General features: G+C 52.3%; 1 long non-coding RNA gene across 1 annotated transcript; it reads right to left on the reverse strand.

Moving 5' to 3' along the window:
• Positions 1 to 615: 615 nt before the first annotated feature.
• On the reverse strand, positions 616 to 4,361 carry LOC144373374 (uncharacterized). Its single transcript, XR_013433074.1, has 3 exons — positions 4,245 to 4,361; positions 843 to 977; positions 616 to 721 (listed from the first exon to the last, which is right to left on the reverse strand). It is a non-coding gene; the product is annotated as an uncharacterized LOC144373374 (long non-coding RNA).
• Between the last annotated feature and the right edge of the window lie 1,364 nt (positions 4,362 to 5,725).

Here is a 5,725-nt window from a genome sequence, read left to right on the forward strand (position 1 = left end):
ACGGCACTCGTTATTTATGTTTAATTTAAATAGAACTCAAAATTCCATTCCTCAGCCTATTTTTCCCCAAGACTACAATCTTCTGGTCTTTAGTCACAGGGAGGAGCATGGAGGGAGGAGGAGAAACCCTCACATGTGTCTTGCCCGCCTCGAGAAGCCAAGGAGATGCTGCTTCAGCACATACATGCAGGTCTACAGGAAGGCTGGCGTTGCTACTGAGAAGAAAGGCCCACAGAGTTCCTAGGCCACCAGGAGGGTCCAGGGTTAACCCACCTGCCCACAGAGCCACCACAAGCAGGTCAAGGGCAGACTCCTGCCCAGAGGGCCCCTGTGTGTCTGGCTAAGAGCCCAGTTAGCTTCCCACAACACATGAAGGAAATCGATGCTCAAAAGACAAGTCCCTATTTCCACTGAAGCTCCTTCCTGCTCTGCCCAGGAAGCCCACTGTGGGAATCCATGGGGGGAGGCTGAGTCCCACAAATCCACCCCTAACAGATGCAAAGGAAAGAAACCTCCTCAATGGCACTGACAAAGCTCAAGGACTCAACAGCCACGGCAGGTGACAGAACATCCCACCATCACGTGGGTTGCCCAACGCAAGCCCACTCCTCTTCCTCCTTGTTAATTGGTAGCCAGGTGCACTGAAGGCTCACCTCTTGCAGAAGAGACAGGTGGGCGGCCAGGAGAAGAGTGGGAACTTGGCTCGGCAGCAGCAGCAGATCTGTGAGGGAAGGCATGCTGGGGCTCAGCTGTGTTCACGGCCAACCATGGTCCTGCCCACACTGGCCTGCCCCTGACCTCCCATCAGGAGAGATCCACCTTTAGCTGTCCCCAGGCCTTACCTTCCCCCTCTTCAGGCTGCTGAAGAGCTCCTAGTCCTGGGCGAACTTCTCCATCTCGGCCTTCACCAGCACGTGACGCACACCCACCACCTCCTCCACAGTCAGGGCCAGGCTCTCCACGGGGTGGTGGAACTCCTGCACAGAGGGTCCTGCTCACGCAGCCCAAGAGCAGGGCCCCACCAGCTGCATCCCTTCCCTGGAACCAAGCACTCTGTGGCTTTCTGAAGTCAGACAGCTCCCACCTTCTCTGAGGATGCTTTGCTGCAGCAAAACTCCCCTGCTGGCTCTCCAGCTCCCGGTCCCCACCCTTGGCTGCCCATGCTCCCCAGCTCCCTAGTTGCCTGAAAACACACACCCTGGGCTTATCCACACCACCAGAGGACAGGCTGTGGTGCATGCCTATCATCCCAGAAACTTGGGGCAGGAGGATTGCAAGTTCAAAGCCAGCCTCAGGCAGAGAGAGGCGCTAAACAACTCAGCCCTATCTCTAAATAAAATACAAAATAGGGCTGAGAATGTGACTCAGTGGTCCAGTGCCCCTGAATTAAACCCCAGGTACCCCCCTCCCCCCAAAAGACTGCCAGAGTCCATTTCAAATCTTCCTCCCCTTGGAAGTCTTCAAACTGAGCTCTCTTTCCTCTCCACTGACCACGCAGTAGGTGCCCTGTCCATCCAGCATGGCACAGAGTCAGCCTGGTGCTACCTCCCAGTGCTCAGCATGGAACTCGTTGTGGACCTCACTGAGCTTCACTCCTCTGTCCATGGGGTGGATTTCAGCTCCTTTGAGGTAACATATATAAAGCCCATAGCCCGGTGCTGGGCACACAGAGCTCAAAAGGCCAGCTGTGTTCCCAGGGCCCAACCTGTGAGTGCCAGAGACAGAGCTGGGAGGGCGTCCTGTCTGGGTCTTCAGCAGGTCGTCCGTATGGGGCTTCGTGGCAGGGGAGGGGATCTGGACCCTGCTTTCCTCTCCACTTGGCCTAGAGCCTCTGGCTTTGGGTCCAGGCTCTGTGCCCATTGCCATGGCCAGGAGTTCTGCTTCAGGTCAACCATGGCCTGCAGGCAGGGGAGGCACCGTGTGTGCCAGAGCAAGCCTGGCAGCCACCAGCTCTGATTTTGATAGTCAAACTTTTGAGAAGCAGTTCCAGAATGTTAAAGCTGAATTTTAAAACATGTCTCTGATTCCTGGACCAAGAAGTGTTTCTCAATTCTTCTCCCCTTGGGAACAGGCTGGATCTGGTGACTCATGTGCAATTAATAGTGGAAGCATGGCTGAGACCTGATTGTCAAATACACTGCAGCTTTCACCTGGCCCTCTCCTGGTCCACTTGCTTGGGGGACGCAGCCACCATGTGGTGAGGATGTTCAGTGGTCCCCAAGGCTCTGAGTGGCATACCCCTAGCATGAGAGAAGCTGTCTGGGCAGCAGCTCCTGCAGCCCCCAGACAGCCTTCAAATGACACTGCAGCCCCTGCTGATAACCCAACTGCAAGCTTGGAAGACACAGCCAGGGCCCTGCTGGGCTGCTTCAGGATATGACATTCAGAAGCTTTAAGGAATAACAAATATTGATATTTTTTTTTTGGAGGGGGGGGCGTACTAGGGATTGAACCCAGGAACGCTCTACCACTGAACTACATTTTAGCACTTTTTTTAATTTTTATTTTTACTTTTGGTGGGGATACCAGGGATTGAATTCAGGGGCACTGGACCACTGAGCCACATCCCCAGCCCTATTTTGTATTTTATTTAGAGACAGGGTCTCACTGAGTTGCTTAGTGCCTCACCATTGCTGAGGATGGCTTTGAGCTCACAATCCTCCTGTCTCAGCCTCCCTAGTTGCTGGGATTACAGGTATGCACTACTGTGCCTTTTTTTAATTATATATATATATATATATATATATATATATATATATATATATATATATATATTAGATATATGTATATGGACTTGAAACCAGATATGCTTAACCACTGAGTCACATCCCCAGCTCTTTTTATGTTTTAGTTTGAGACAAGGTCTTGCTAAGAAGCTTATGGCCTCACTAAATTGCTGAGGCTGGCCTTGAAATTGTTACCCTCTTGTCTCAGCCTTCTGAGTTGATGGGATTATAGGTATGTGCACTTTATCTAGGCTGGCCTTGAACTGTGATCCTCCTGCCTCACCTGGGATTACAGGTGTAGCCCTCACACTTGACAATAAATGTTAATTTTTTATACATTTATTTTGTTTATTTGTTTTTATGTGGTGCTGAGGATTGAACCCAGGGCCTCACATGTGCTAGACAAGCTCTCTACCGCTGAGCCACAACCCAGCACATAATTTTTTTTAAATATCCATTTTTTAGTTGTAGGTAGACAAACAATCTTTATTTCATTTTTCTGTGGTACTGAGGATCAAACCCAGTGCTTTATGTGTGCTAGACAAGTACTCTACCACTGAGCCACAACCCCAGCACCTAAATGTTAATTTTTAAAAAGCCAAATGGGGATAACTGTTTGGGGAGTAGGGTACTAGAGATCGAACCCAGGGCCTTGCACATGCTAAGTCACACCTACCTGTTTATTGATTTATTTGTTTGTTTATTTTTAAAAATTTTGGTACCAGGAATTGAACCCAACGCTCTTAGCCTCCCTAGTTGAGGGAATCACATTCCCAGCCCTTTTTACTTTTTATTTTGAGACAGGGTCTCACTAAGTTGCTAAGACTGGCTGTGACTTGCAATCCTCCTGTCTCAGCCTCCCATGGCTGGGGTTACGGGCCTGTGCAGCTTGAGAAGGAATGTTAATGCAGGAACAGTAACTAACCCTGAAGGGACAAGGGTCACCGTCCAGTTAAAATCAACAGCACTGCCTTCCTTTCACACAGAACACTTTTCAAAGCATTTCCACACCTATTCTCAGAGGGGTGTCTTGCTGCCCACCACACCCAGCACCCCTCCACCTGCCTGAGTGCCTCTGAAGCTTCATTCATTTCTGTCACCTCGCTTGATAGAATCATATGTTGACAGGTCTGGGGCAGGGGCCTCAGAACAGGGGTAGGCAGAATCTCTGCACCACCCTGCATCAGACATGGTCTCTGCTGATAGACCAGGGAAATGTTGGCCAGGTTAGGGTCTCATCTCTCAGCATGTAGGTTACGCAGAAGACCCAGGAAGCAGCCTTCAGGGCTCACAGCTGCCTCAACTCACACACTCCTTGGGGTCACAGTGCCAATGTGCCCCAGCAGGGGGCAGCAAAGACCAATGTCCCAGACAGCACCAGCAGCACAACCCGAGGCTTCGGGGATAAGTCCAGACCCAGCCAGACCCCAGGAATGGAGCCTGGGTCTCCCTATCACCAGCTGGTGTTCAGACATCATAAAGATTCACTCAAGAGGTCCCCACAAGACCATCACTCACCAACCACAGGTGCCTGGCGTCTGGTGCAGAAGCCTCAAGTCTGTCTGCTGAGCTCAGGCTGCTGAGCTGGGGGGAGCTGAGATCCGGCTGGGATTGGACACTCACAGGACAGGAACCTGAAAGAACACAGGCTTGTGAGGGTCACCTGGCGGAGTGCTGGTTGGAGGGCTGCCTTGACGAACAGCTACAGGACTTAATACGGTCAGAGTGTCCATTACGCAACGCAGGTTCACTCTCACAGGATCAAGTCGTCTTTAAAATTGTTTTCAGTACCTGAGCTTCTGAGCTGGCTGGAGACACCATCGTGGTCATAAGCTCTGCAAGAAAAGATAGTGAGTCAGGTTCCCCCAACCACCCCAGGACCCAAGGACAGTCTGCTGCCCCTGCCTCACCTCACCATGACCCCAGGAGCCCACACACAGGCAGCTCCCCAGCACCCCTGCAGCTGCAATGGCCACCTGAGCCCACAGGAAGGTGGGATGCCCCGCCCCCAGCCCATTTCCCTGTAGGAAAATACAGTAATCCCCCCACTCTCCCAAGGAACCCCAGAAAGTTCATTGCCAGCTGAGCCAGCAGGTCACTTGCAAGTCCCTTCAGGAGCCAGCTCTGGGCAGGACACCTGGGTGCCAAGAGTGACTTTCCCTTTCTGCACTAGAGAAGGCAGACCCCAGTGCTCCCCAGTGCCTGCTCTGAAGAGTGGTCAGCAGTGCTGGTTAGTGGGTCCAGGCCTGCTTGGAGACAGAGGGAAAGGAGGGAGCAGCTCAGGTAGGTGGTGGCTGCAGGCAAGAAGCCGTGGTCTGAAGTGAGAAGCTGTGACATTGGGAACTGAGGTGGCCTGCCTTTGAGTTACACTGTCAGAAGAGACTTGGGCTCAGAGGAGCTCACAGGCTTTGCCTAGCTGGGAATGTCCACCTCGGACTGCGACTCCTGGATCTGAGGCCCACGTACAAGCTCAGTGTGATGCTGAGTGGCGGCAGGTAGTGAGTGGCATTTTGCAGGTGCTCATCCATGTATGCCGAATCCAACCCAGGAAGTGGGCAGCTCAGGCACCCATTCACAGATAAAGAGATAGAGGCTCAGAGATGACCTTCTGTGCTCCAAGGTATCACAGCTAGTGGCGGGGAGATAGTGCCAGAGCAAGGCAGGGAACCCCAGAATCTGGACCACCAGTTGCTGCCCAAGCCTCCCCGCCCCCCAGGTTCCAAGGATGCCATGGAATGAGATGCAGAAACCTACCCACACATACGACGTGCAGGGGCACTAGAGTGGGCATGGGAGCTTCACTGTCTTCACTCCTACTAGAAAGAGGCGAGCCGTGGGAAGACAGACCTCAGGACTGTCTCTGCACAAACCTGCTAATGCCACAAACACTTTCAAAATGCCATCAAGAGCCAGGAGGATTTCCCAAGATAAAAGAGACTGCCACCCACTGCAGTAATGGGAACAGTCAAGGCCAGCATTGGTGAGGTCAGGAGAGGACA

The sequence above is a fragment of the Ictidomys tridecemlineatus genome, unplaced genomic scaffold, assembly GCF_052094955.1.
Source record: "Ictidomys tridecemlineatus isolate mIctTri1 unplaced genomic scaffold, mIctTri1.hap1 Scaffold_373, whole genome shotgun sequence".
Lineage (NCBI taxonomy): Eukaryota > Metazoa > Chordata > Mammalia > Rodentia > Sciuridae > Ictidomys > Ictidomys tridecemlineatus.